Genomic DNA, 13456 nt, shown 5'->3' with positions numbered 1-13456 from the left:
AGGGCGACTGTACCAGCTCCGGCAAGGAGTGAAGATCACGAAGGTGTGGTTCCTATGGGCCAACGCAGGAGTACCAGAAGCCTACGCCCCAATCTATGGACGACTGGGCCTGAATGGCTCTGTAATAGCCGAGTGGGCTTAGCCCGTGAGTGAGGCGGGAGCGAATGCTCTGCGGATAAACACTGGCGCTGAGTTGTAAGAGGATAGGAATGATTAACACCTGAACTGAGTTCTTCCTCCTCTCGGCTCCGGCGATCTCGCCGTCCGAAGAACAATATATCCGGCTACCGCCCTATCCTCGAATCCTTCTTCTCTTCCTATCCCCCTTGCTAACATAGCGTTCATCGGCAAAGGCGCCAAGGTGTCAGTCACACCCTGTACGTCATGCCCACCTCGATCAGGGAGGTGTTCGGGATGCCGAGCTCGACGGCGGGCCTCCGCGAGTTGCTCCGGAGGAAGCAGTAGACGACGTTGACGGCGAACTTCTTCACCGCCGCCGACGATTCGTGGGCTTGCACGCAGGTGTGGCCGATCATGTACGACACGCCGGACTCCCGCTCCTCCAGCAGCGTCTTCACCTCGCTGCTTTTCATCTCCTCGCCGGTCCACGGCTCCTCGAACCGGACCCTCCTGACGACGCCGGCGTCGATCTCGCCGGATGAACTGCTGTACGACGCCATCGGTGCGGCGTCCACGTCGACCAGCAGCTGGCTGTGCGGCACCGCGGGGATGACGGACAGCTCGCCGGAGTCTTCCAGCTCGGCGGCGTCCTCCTGCAGCTGGAGGAACTCGACGACCTTCATCAATCATCAGCAGCTTGCTCTCGAAGTTGAAGTGGTCCCATCGCCCTTCCTTGTAGCCGTACCGCACGACGCAGAGGAACAGCCGGTTCGCCGGCGGGCCGACCTGCCCGACCAGGAAGCGCTCGTCCAGTGAGACCTTGGGCACCGTCAGCGTCTGGAGAGACACAAAGATGAGCATCCGGTGAAACGCCGGGAAGTTGGTGACGATGTATACCAAATTCAGCTGTACAAGATGGACAAAGGATGCGACATGAACCTCAAGAATTTACAAGTGCCCTGGGACTCAGGCAGTTCTATGCTTCTACATCAGCTTGGGGAAGCAATAGTGGCATGAAGAATTAGCAGGCTGCATGGATCCGGCTTCGACAACAGCGGATTGGAGGCAAGGGCTTCGACAACAGCGGCTTGTAAATTCTACAAGACTCTTCACCGAAAGAATCTTACGGACCTGATATATATATCATAATCTATATCATACTTCTCTGATCCAACAGTTGCCACATGCAACTGAGAGAAAGTAGAGTGACACATGACATGTAAAAAATAACATGTAAAGAATGAGTATTTCTGTGAGATCAGATCTCATATAATTTCTTTTTGAAGGCGAGTTGTATTTCAAGAGGAGGGGAGTGTCAGGAACTCTGTTGAGCTGGGCCACGTGTTATAGGCTGATACGGCAAGTAGGCTTTAGTACGGACCCGCCTGTACATAAGGAAGGAACAAGAAGAAAGTGTTGGATATGTGTCGAATAAATGTACGGAGTTGGTTACGTGTAGGACTTAGAGTTGTATTAGCGATACATGGTGGAATCCTAGTAGGACTCTAGTGGAATCCTAGTAGGACTCCTGTCTCCAGGCCTCCTCATAAATATGAGAGGAGGGTCGCTGTTTGTAACCATGACGACATAGCGACAGGTTCGCAGGGGGCAGCAAGTCTGCGGGAACCCCAGGAAGCGGCCGGTGTTGCTAGTTGGGGAGGAGCACCTGTAGTCATGCCCTGGGGATGTAGGCTTCGGCTGAACCTCGTTAACAAATATCGTGCCTCTGGTGTCGTCTGTGATCGTGCGCACCATCTCGGTAGATCCATCCGTTGCTTCCGCTGACGGCATATTTCCTAACAAGTGGTATCAGAGCTATGGTTGGATTGGATCTAGAGACGTTGCGTGGAAGATCACACGGATGTATGAGGATTATGCTTCTACAAGGCGTCGTGCAACGCACAGTCGGTGCAAGGCGAACACGACGCTAGGTGGAGCATGACGGCAGCCACAGTGCATAGGCGGTGCGCGTAAACTACTGCTGCGGCAGGTCGATGTGAGTGTCGGCGAAAGTTGTCGTCTGGTGCGGCACAAGGCGTGTGATTGGAGCAGACAGCACAGTGAGGTTGTCGCGGCGGCCAGGAACACAGGGTCCCATGGGTGTTCGTGCGGGACTCGAGCGCGGCACTGGCAGTTGGGCTCGGTGCGGAGACCTGCGAGGAGGCGTGGCTGCAGTGGCCGGCGAACGGCGAACGTGTGGTGAGGGGACGTGCGACGGAACATCAGAAGGCATCGCAAACCGTGGTGAGTACGATACAGGCAGGTGCATGGGAGGCCGGGACGAGTTGGTCGATCAGCTCGGTATCTAGACAACGTCGTGGCGTGAGGTGCTGGACTCGGACTCGAGTACGATGCTGCTACTGCTGGACTCGGACTCGACTGCATCGTAGACGGCAGCGCAGATGTCGTCGAGGAATCGCGGACGCACGTGAAGGCCTTGGGGATGTCATATGGGATTCGGCGCAAGTGATGGAACGCGCGACTGCAGGTGCTGCGCTGGTGGCCTGGCGCAAGCACACAGAGGTGGTAGCAAGAGGCGGCTCGGCCTGTGGTGTGCTCGGCAAGGCAGCTAGGACGGCTGGTCTGGGCACACAGTCCTGCGGGTGAGGCTAATCTGATGGCAAGGCGCGTGGGCCAAAGTGCAGCATGGCATGATGGCTGCTTGATTAAAAGAATCATGCATGCATGCATGTGCCATGAGGAGGCTGCATGCAAGATTGGTATTAAAAAAGAAAAAGCGTCAGGCTGCATGCATGCAAGTGGCTCAATCAGAAGGAATGCATGCAGATTCACATGTTTGGTCCAATTTGGAATGCGTTTTGGCGGTGCATGACAGACCTGGACACATGGGTTGACAAGACAATTGCATGCATGCTGGGTTAACAAGGGGCCCACATGCATTGTTGCTTGGAATAAAAAAAATGTTTTTGGAACTGACGTGCATGCGGGCGTCAGTCAGAGGAGCATGGTCGCGTGGGTGTCGGACGTGTTCTGTGCGGAATTGGGTGATGCACGACCGAGTTCGGCTGGGAATTGCGTTCGTTTTTTCGGCCAGATGAGTTTCGGTGCTGTGCTTCAGACCGGTAGGTCCCAGGCAGACAGCACGTACCAGGTTCGATTTCCGGGTTGCGATGCATGCGACATATTGGCTTGAGGTCGGTCGAGCAGACGTGATAGAGCAAGAGTCGGCCAGGAGATGTGGAGACTGGCACGGGTTCTGATGATGAGCGCAGGAAGGCGTGTGTGGTCAGAAGACGGTTTGTGCACGCAGCGTTGGATCAGACCGAGGGTGTTCTTCTCAGGTGGTGGCCTATGGTTCGCACGGAGATTCGACGATGATATATGGGTTCAGTGACGGATCCGGACAGACAATTTGCGATGATAGTAAAAAGTTTGGTATTCGGCGATGTGAGACTGAAGTTTCGGTCAGGCATCGGATGAATTGGCGTACAGCTGACAAGGCATGTCGTGCAGGCAGTGCATGAGATACGTATGTGTTGGAGTGTGACAGGAGGTCACAGACACGAGGTGCACATATGCTGGAGCATGACAGGATGTCACGGAGACGCTGATGAATATTGCAACAGGTGGAGGAGGAGAGGCAATCGACTGGTTGGCCAAACTTTAGGCCGGTGTTGCGGTGCTCGGTGATGAGCATGGCTGTTGATGGTGTTTGGTTGTGGTGCACAAAGCGACTGATAAGAGTTCGACAGTGGTGGCCGGACAGTTTGCGGGCACATGGCAAACGGTCCAGGAAAGGCTGGCGGACAGTTCACTTGGAGGGTGAACATACCGTGGTGCAGGGCGGATAGGCTGGTGGCGACAGGCCAGTCATACCGCGGGTAGCAGAAATGATGAGACTGGCAACAACAACATAGAAGCGTGAGGGCCGGTGGTGATTATTTTTTGTGGCGTGGCAATACATGGCACGAGCTCAGGATGCAGGATGGCATTGGAGAGGGCTTGCGTGTTTCCAAATCAGCAAGGGCACGGATCGATTCGAGTTGTACGCGTACGGATTTCTGAAGTGTGGATCGATGGGCGTGAAGAAGCTTCAAGGGTTGAATTGGAAAGAAGTATAGATTGTGAAGATCTTTACTTGCAACTGGAGTAATCTGGTTGGTCTGGGACTGCAGGAGGCTACGGTAAAGCGACAGTGAAGTTCTCAGTATCAAGAAGCAGTCAATTATGAGCGTGAATGTCGGATTCAGTTGGTTTTTTTCATGTGACGCCTATCAGGGAGCAGTTTTCTTCATGAAGTCTGGTGATTCTGGTTGTATCTACTTATGTGACGACGCGGGCTACCATGCTGTTGGAGTAGGTGCTATCAAAATCAAGATCTATAATGAAATTGTGTGCTTCGGGGAGTCAGGCATGTGTCAAGGCTAAAGAGGAATATGATTTCGCTCAAGGAGACTGTGTTGATAGAAGGGAAAGGTGCTCAGTTGCAGGTGGAGTCATGGAGTCTGAAGTTGCAGGGATAGCAGAGTCTCTGGAAGGCGGTGAGTCTGAGTAAAACTCATCGGGCAGCTCTCGTTGAGCGGCAAAGGTGACAACTAAAGTCCGGTGTACATGGAGGTTCACGCATGACAGCTTCAAGATGGCAAATTATTCGCCAAGGTGGAGTTTGTTGGATATATGTCGAATAATTGTACGGAGTTGGTTACGTGTAGGACTTAGAGTTGTATTAGCGATACATGGTGGAATCCTAGTATGATTCTAGTGGAATCCTAGTAGAACTCCTGTCTCCAGATCTCCTCATAAATATGAGAGGAGCGTCGCTGTTTGTAACCATGACGACATAGCGACAGGTTCGCAGGGGGCAGCAAGTCTGCGGGAACCCCGGGAAGCGGCCGGTGTTGCTAGTTGGGGAGGAGCGCCCGTAGTCATGCCCCAGGGATGTAGGCTTCGGCTGAACCTCGTTAACAAATATCGTGCCTCTGGTGTCGTCTGTGATCGTGCGCATCATCTCGGTAGATCCATCCGTTGCTTCCGCTGATGGCATATTTCCTAACAGAAAGAATCGATCAAACAACAGAATATGGGAACATCTTCTTCTTCCCCGTTCTTCCTCTTCCTTCTTTATTGTTTGTCTTCCTCCTCTAGATTTCTCTCAAGCTTCTTCCTTGATGTACATCGAGTCTTCCATCTCGATTCCCTTGCTTGCTACCTATCCTAACTCCAATTCTCCCTTATTTGTATCCTGAACTCAAGTGTTACCCTACCAATTCGGTTACTATTGGAATCAACAATGGTGGTTGCTAACAGCCGGGGACGCGCACGAGTCCGATGCCGGAGCTCAAGCTCAGGAACCGATCGAGGCAGACCTTGTTCTGCAGCTCGTACTCCTCCTTCGTGCCGTAGTGCCATGTCGACATGGCCAGCAGCGTGACCAACGAGAGCAGCAGAGGCAGCCAGCCTTCATAGGGGACCTTGGCGAGGCACGCCGACAGTCCACGGTGAAGTGCGCTGCCCATATCACAGAGCGATTCCACGTAGTGGTGATGACAAGGAACATGAGGCATGTGGTCGCAAACATCACCAAGATCACAGCAAGGCCTGAAAGAAATTAAACTTAGGGTTTTTTTTGTTTCATCTTACAAGCTGAAACGAACATGTTGAAACATATTTCAGTGGTTAGGGTCTTGTTTCAGAAGTTACGTCTTTTCATAATTTGTAAGCGGAAATAAACATGTTAAATTGTAAAAACTGGATTGCAAGATCTGGCTTTTAGATTGTAACAACTCAACAATCCATCTTCTATCAGCTTCTATAGATCTTACAATCCAATTTTTTACCATCCGTAATCTATAAGATATTTTTTATAATAAAAAATGAAGCAAACAGACTCTTAGACCCATTGGCTAAAGCTAAGCTGAAAATTGGCTAGCTTAACTGAGCACCAGCCTACCATAAGCAACTCAGCAGCAATAAAAATGCAATGGATTATACAGTTGCGCACTTCAAAAAATTCTCAAACATTCATACCAAAGGCGTTTCCAATCATTTCGGTGTCATGGAACCCGACGGTGACATGAGAACCCAATTCATATCAAAATATTTAACTTTTTATCACTCTACCAAAGTGACAATTTCTCGCTGAGGATAACAAATAAACTCTCCTAAATCTATGACAATAGGCACAATGATAAATTTAACACTCTACCAGATAGTAGGACAGTAAAAAAATCAAATACACCATTCACCTCAGGTATGTAGGTTTGGCTATGGACATGGCTTGATGTGTGCACGGCCTTTATCAGCGGGAAGCACCCCAAGGCCCTGAACTGGCTTATGATGGAAAACGTAGCCGAAATGTTCGCTTGGCTCCCAACAACTGTGGCCAGTGTTGCGATGATCAAAACCGGCCAAAACACACTGTCTGAAAAGGGAGGGGGAACACAAACAGAGGCAAACGTTTGTAGGAAAAATAAAGGTAGCTAATTTTAGTAACAATAAAACCAGGTTCACCGAAAATAAAATGAAATGGCTAGAAATTCGGACGTTCATTATGAGAAATAAAATACAGTACAATCTAGTACACTGAAACAGTGCACCTTCATTATATCAGTGCAGATTTCTCCTCTTCGTTTTTTTATCATTTTTCTTTTGAATGGCTAACCTTGTTGTCAGCGAATATATTCGGCTTGGGCTACAATTTGTAACCGCCGCGCATTTGAGGAATTACCTTTTTCAGCCCAATAAGAAGCCCGCCGAGCACCTGGTAAATCCCGCCAACCTGGGCCGTCAACACGACGAAATATTTGCTGCGCATAGGTCTAGTTAGACCTGGAACTGGGCCAACACCAGGGCTTGAACACGGGCCTAATTGACAATCTAATCTAATTCTCTCAGTAACCCCTAAAAAAATTCTAATTCTCTCTATAAAAAACGACTATGCAATTGTTTCACTAGTTCAATATAATTTTGTTTGTTCCATGATTTTTTATGGAGCTTTCAAGCAAGGGATTTTTTTTTAAGGAAATACAATTATTCCATGGCATGGACATATAGTTCCCGTAATTAATTGAATAAGTCCCGAAGGTTGTTGTAAAAAGATCGTGTCATGCTTGAATAAATTCCAAGGAAAAAGTTCACGTAATTGGCTAAATGAGATCCAAGGTACTGACAAAAGTTTTCCATTATAACGATGGTTACCGTAGAAACGAGATCGACGATTGACAGAGGTAAATAAACGTATCAATAAAATATTTTTTAAAATTGATGACTTTTTTCTATTTGGATCATCCAATGCACTCGAAATTTAAGTGGAAATAAAAATAGAGAGAAATTTTAACAAAAGAAAATTGAGACAATACGACTCCATAAATGTTATATGAACTATATATTCTATTTAAGATTAATTTATATGTCTTAACACTCGAAAGATGATAACTTGCAAAGAAAAAAAAAATGAACACCAAACAACTAACTCTCCAAGTTGATTGTCAAGAGGTAAGAGAATTCAACTCTATCACATAAGCACGTGTATACGAATTTTAGTAACACAAAGAATGACCTCACAAGATGCTAAAATTTCAACCTAAAAATCAAAACAAAAATTAAATTCAGAAATCAAGAAACTTACAAACTTGCAAGGGAAACAATAAAGAGAAACTAGAAGGAGTTGAGCACAACTTAACTTCTTCATTCATCGGACGGCCGCGACGCCTTCAGACTTAGCTTCTCCTTGACGCAAGCTTCGCGATGGTGCCACGTACTCCTCTAGTCCTCTTACGGTTTTAAGGCCAAGCTGCGAAACCCCAGCATGTTTCTCAAAGCGTGACTTCCCACTTGCTTACATCTTAAGCAAGCGCTTCGATGTCAACACGTGTACTCCGTTTTGGGATCCTGACCGCTGACAAGTCTCTTCCGCTCTCGATCCCTCGGATCGTCTTGTCACTTGTATCGGCATCCATTTTACTTGACTTGTCAATACGCCGTCTTCATCCACTGTTTCATGCTTTACTTAACCACCACATGTACAACTAGGATCACCTTTGACTCTGACTAGCCTTCTTGATTGTCCACCACCAAGCACTCCGCTTGATCCTGATCATCCTGTCGTCATCTGACAAGTTACATCTATCACCTGTACACTATGAGACAAGCAACCACATATCTTTAACTCTAATTTTAGTTAGTCCATAATCAATATGCTCAAATAAAATCCCAAATCAACTCAAATCACATCAAAGTTCACGCTAAATCGAAGAACATCAAATGAAATAAATACTAATGTTAATCACTCATTAAAAGTAAATTAAAACAAATTTCAACTTGGTTTCTCAATCTCTCACTTGATGAGTGCATTGATAACTCTCAAAGTACAAAGATTTTGATTTGAAAAAATTAAAATAAGATAAACTCATCAAAGTGACAAAAACTCGACAAAGAGCAAAATATATCACTTGACATAAAAAAGTTGCAAAATCCCTAAGAGAGGCGAGCCAAAAACCTCAAAAGAGCAAGAAAACTCAAAACCCCCCAAAACATGCTTCTCCTTGATGATTGCACATTTTTCATTTTCCCCCTTTCATTTCTAGATAAATGCAATTTTCTCCCTTTTTGTTGAATATTTTCGCATAATATCGTTCAACGTATTTTCTCCTTATTTGGCAATCCAAACATCAAGGATACAAGACAATATCAAACATGTGCAAATAAAATGCAAATAAAATTTCAAAGCACTATGAAGAGTAAACGATATAACTCAAACGACACACAAAGTCTTAAAGTGAGTTCATGTCACAAGCACCGGGAGTGAAGCAAATTTTGATCATGTTGTTTAATTATCTAAAAGATATTACCACAAAAGTATCAACAATTTTATGATCAATACAAAGATTAGAGAAACTAGTGTTATGTCAAGTTCAAACTAGGCAACCAAGTTCAATCTGACAGGCTATGCAAACACCCACATATCAATCCAAGCCTTAGTTTGACAACATAAAAAAAATATTCTTAGCATATTAAAAAGCATAAGTTAACATTCTCATTTGATCATTTAACTATTCTCAAGTGAGTTTTAAGTAACCATGGGTTCAATTTTTTGGCAAACCACATGAAGCCTTAAGCCACCATATTGGATTCAATTTTAGTTCAAAACTTGATCATTGATTTTATTAACTCAACATAAGATTCAAAATAGGTAATTTTTCACAAAGCCAAACAAGTTGTGCTTTTGCGACACAAAAGAGCACATGCTCTTCCAAAGGTTAATCATGGGTTAAACATTTACATAGACAAAGGTCAAATATCCATAATCTGCTAAACTAAATAAAGCGGCATAGCACAAGCTTTTCATAGAAGTAGCTCTAATTTAAGGATTGATCAAGCTAAAGTAAATACTCAAGGGTGATAAAAGATTATGTTCACATTTCAAGTTTATTCTTAGAAAAGACAAGCTTGCTCAATAAATTTTATACCATATTTCAATAGGAGTCTAAACTTGCACAAATTATTATACATCAGTTACACTTAACACATATTTACAACTAGTACAAGAAAGTGCAAAAAACATATAAATAAAGCTTGCTAACATGATTATTTTACAAAAAGCTATGCAATGCAAATGCAATAAAAATAAGATAGAGTATATGCAAAGGTAACTCCCACTCACACAATGCCATAGGGATGGCACACACTAGGCTCTCTCCTCAGAAAAGCAAACCTTGTTGTATCTAGAGGTTCGGTAAAGATGTCGGCTAGCTGGTGTAGGGTATATTTGTAGCTTAACTCAATGTCTCACTTCTTATTGTGGTATCTCATGAAGTGAAATCTCACATCTATATTTTTGGTTCTGGAGTGTTGAACTGAGTTATTGGCTAAGCTTATGAGCACCAATTGTAGGAACGAGATTGGTGACTAGAGGTTGGAGGTGAATAGGTGCCTCAATAATTTTCTTAAAAAATTGATGGCCTTCTCCTATTTGGATCACCCAACACACCTCAAAACTCAAGCGGAAGCAAAAATAAAGAGAAATTTTAATAAGAGAAAATTGAGGCAACATGGATCCACGGATGATATGTGAACCATATGTTCCATTTAAGATTAATCCATGTGTCTCAGCACTCGAAAGATCACAACTTGCAAAAAAAAAAGAAAAGAAAAGATGAACACCGAGCAACGAAACTCTCCAAGTTGATTGTCTAGAGGCAAGAAAATTCAAGACTCCAGATAAACGTGTGTATGCGAATTTTATGCTTCTAGCAACAAGAAGAATGACATCAGAAGATGCTGAAATTTCAGCCAAATCAAATCTGAAAATCGAAAAACTTGCAAACTTGCAAGGGAACAAATATAGGAAAACTAGAAGGAGGTGAGCACAATAATATGAAGAAAAATAAACCCTCCAAACCGGGAACCTGGTTCTACTACCTGTTCAGAGCCAACGTAACAGCAACAAGCTATCCTCGATGTGGGAGGTTCTCTACATGATGGTCGAGTCTACTCACCCTGGGTCTCTTAGCAATAAAGGATGGAGGAGTCTTAAATAATTCTTGGAACGTCAATCAACTCCAAAAGTTTTATATGTAAGTATTAAAGTAAGTTTACACTAGTAAAGATTCATATTTTCCATAAGGTCACTTGAATCTCTTTGTGTTCCTTTTGTCTTCCCTAAAGTAAACATCTGGCACCCATATAATGGGTACAACAACGGTAAGCTGCAATCCGGTACCTTTACCTATCGCGCGCACTTGGATAAGCCCGTATAAGGTCACTCGACCAGAGGGGAAGTATGAGCACTCAATTATTTTCTCTTACCCCAATCGACTGATTCATAATGGCCGGTCATTAGTTTTTATCTTATTATCTTTAATCGTCTATCTGAGTTTTTTTTCCCGAGATAACCAGTCGGGGCTGGATGAATACAATATACCAAGAGCTAACAACAATATATTATGCATGTGCCAAAGCGACTTCCTTGACATGAGGACAATGTTCTAAGTTACAACCTCGCGAGATGTGATAAAGGTTCCTTATCACGTCCCTGAGTGCTCGGGGGCTACGACGCTTCCCACTCACATAGGACCTAGGGGTGATCTGATTAAGCTCTTCGATTAGTGATGAAATCATTCTACCCTAGCCAGAGGGGAAAGCAAATAGCACTTAGCATGTTAGGTTATCGGTATCTCCTCGGTATTGAGTTCCCAAGAACTGCCACCGTTTTCATTTATATTCTTTTTTTTTTCATTTTTTACAAACAAAAGAATAACTTTCTGTTCCTAAGCACAAGTAGACTCGGTGATTCTCTGACTAGCCACCGCAACAGTTCAGAGTACTACTCAAAACTATGACCTTCTGTGCCGATGTCCCATCATATTTTTTGTTTGGGATCTCTTCCAGCGCATGCGGGGCTACACTACACTAACAAATGCGCTTAGTTTCAAAATGTCATCATGATCTTTTGCCAGAAAAAAAGAAAAGAATCTTTTCACCACCACATAAAACTTCCGCTACGATGATCCAACTTCCAAACCCAGCCAACGAAAAATCTTTTCCTCCCTGTCATTTTGCAAGGACGAGATGATATTTTCAGGCTGATCAGAAAACCTACTCGGATGGAACACCTTCTCGAGGACTCGCTTGAGAACTCGAAGGCATTCAGAACCCCGAATAGATAATATGAGAACCCAGAGAACCCGATTAGACATATCATCCTAATCGGAAACTCGAGTCTTACTCGATGATGCAGTTGAACAAAAAGCTTATCTTTGCTGGCCATGTACTTGATCCACCAAAGCCTCATTTCACACACTGATAGGGGGAGGGCGTGACAATGATTACTAGATAATTACCATATCTAGACACATCAGGGTTTTCCATAATTCTCGATGCATATCTCTATCTTCAGGAAGGGGATCTCTAGATGAAAGGAAACTGCCCGTAAGTACCCAAAACATCCTTTAAACAGAGAAGTTTATCTCAAAGAACGGGAAGAAAGACTCCAAATGACGTATGATACCCCCATATATATACAGAACCAGAGAGCTCTACGGAGGACAAGCCAGGACAAGTCAAACCAGAGCTAATAGAAGTCGAAGAAGCCACTCAAACCTTTCGACAGACTAGAAGACACCCGAAACCGAGTAAGAAAGTCATCGACTAGGTTTAGATCAATCTAGGATAGCCACATACCTCCTTATAACTAGCTCATATCAATACCAGATAAACATGACATAGAGTTATTATCCTTAAGGAGGTCCGAACATGTATAAAAACCTCATATGTTCTCCCGTAATTCGTCTACTCAAAGTATCCTCTATTTCTTCAATAAGTTCGTTAGATCGGTGGTTTACAAATCGTTGACACATTATTAGTTGAATAAGTTCCTAAGGTTAATGAAAAAGTTTCCATAATTAGTTGAATAAGTTTCAAAGATATTGATAAAAGTTCTCATAATTAGTTAAATAAGTTTCAAAGGTATTGACAAAAAGTTCCCATAATTAGTTAAATAAGTTCTTATGGTTCATGAAAAATCCCAGTGGTTGGTCGAAATCTGTGGAGGAAATAAATTATATGTAGCAGTACTGCAGACACCTCCTCTTATAGCACCACTTGAATGGCCGCCACCTGTTCTCAATATGGATCTTAAAGCGGTAGGTCTTAACTAAATAACAAATTATCATGTATGCTTATTATTTGATATATATGATTAGCGTTGAGTGAATCTCATTACTACTTTGAGATCCATATTAAGGACAGGTAACGGTTATTTAGTGATGCTGCAGAGGAGACATTTTTAGCACCTTTGCATAAAATTTATTTCCTGTGGTGGGAAATATAGAAGCGGATGGCGTGGAAGCAGAGAAGCGTTCATAGGCAGATAGGATTCTGGGATCTGGATTGCTGCCCCTGCTTGCTGCACCGTTCGCAGCAATGGGTTATGCCCATATGTTCTCGATGCTCTGTTGCAGTGAGGGAGCCACCGTCCGGCGACCTCGGGCAGCTGCCCAGGCTCAACCGATGTACTTTTTGCAAAAACAAAACAATTTCCAATCTTTGAAGATAGTACAACAACATTTTCCAATCTTTGAACATAGGCTTGTTGGGCGCTCTCTCCTTGACGAGAAAGCACCCTCCAAAAACTAGAGTATGCTGCTTATTATGACGTGCACACGGTATTCTTTAGTAAAAGGCGAAAGAATAGTTCGCTTTGTGCTCACCACGCAGCTGCTTGAGTTTCAAGCTTTCATCTGCCAACCCATAAGAAGTGAAATGGTTGGCTAATCTCGATGGGTCAGCAGTGTGGGACTATCACCCATCCCCTGCTTGTGCAGCTGCAAACACCCTCCCGCGTGGGCCTCGTAATACAATACTCCTGGTGGCGCTG

The 13456-nt window shown here is 44.4% G+C and overlaps 1 non-coding gene and 1 pseudogene across 1 annotated transcript; both read right to left on the bottom strand.

Annotated features, from left to right (window-relative positions):
* Positions 1–368: 368 nt before the first annotated feature.
* On the bottom strand, positions 369–6895 carry LOC133927776 (probable potassium transporter 13; annotated as a pseudogene).
* Positions 6896–13179: 6284 nt separating this feature from the next.
* Positions 13180–13298, bottom strand: LOC133927892 (U5 spliceosomal RNA). The gene has a single exon (XR_009911385.1). It is a non-coding gene; the product is annotated as a U5 spliceosomal RNA (small nuclear RNA).
* Positions 13299–13456: the final 158 nt, after the last annotated feature.

The sequence above is a fragment of the Phragmites australis genome, chromosome 8 (assembly GCF_958298935.1).
Source record: "Phragmites australis chromosome 8, lpPhrAust1.1, whole genome shotgun sequence".
Lineage (NCBI taxonomy): Eukaryota > Viridiplantae > Streptophyta > Magnoliopsida > Poales > Poaceae > Phragmites > Phragmites australis.
Note: the sequence above shows the minus strand (reverse complement) of the source record. Positions and strands in the feature narration are given on the sequence as shown.